Source organism: Malurus melanocephalus, unplaced genomic scaffold (genome assembly GCF_030028575.1).
Source record: "Malurus melanocephalus ecotype Western Australia unplaced genomic scaffold, MMel_1.1 scaffold_395, whole genome shotgun sequence".
NCBI classification, from domain to species: Eukaryota; Metazoa; Chordata; class Aves; order Passeriformes; family Maluridae; genus Malurus; species Malurus melanocephalus.
In genome coordinates this window covers 518,352-518,826 of record NW_026623627.1, presented here as the reverse complement: position 1 = coordinate 518,826, position 475 = coordinate 518,352, and positions in this window count along the sequence as shown.

Here is a 475-nt window from a genome sequence, read left to right as displayed (position 1 = left end):
CCGCCGCTAGCACCGGGGTGCGGGACCGGCGCGGCGGGCAGGGGGAGCTGCTGAGGCGGGCGGCGGCGGCGGCCACCTGCGGGGGAGGTGCGGGCGAGGTGCGGGCGGCGCAGCGTGGGGAAGAGCCGAGCCGAGCTGAGCCGAGCCGAACAGCTCCTCCAGAAACTGCCCCGGCTCCGCGGCCGCTGGGGCGGTGTCTGCGCGCTGGCAGCCCCTCGCCACCGCCCCCGGGCCGGGGAGGGGAGAGAAGCGGCGGAGGCGCGGAGCTCTCTGCCCCCGTCGGGCCGCCCGCGCTCCGCGCCGCGCTCTCCGCGCTGCCCCCGCCCCGCGTCCCCCCCTCCGCGCCCGTCTGCCGCTTCCGCCCCTTTGGACGGGCGGGAGAGTTATTTGCGAAATTAAAAAAGGCGGGGGGCGGGGGGGAGGATGGAGAATTGGGCGCAGGCAGAAGGACGGGTCTCGCCTGTACTGGGGGTGG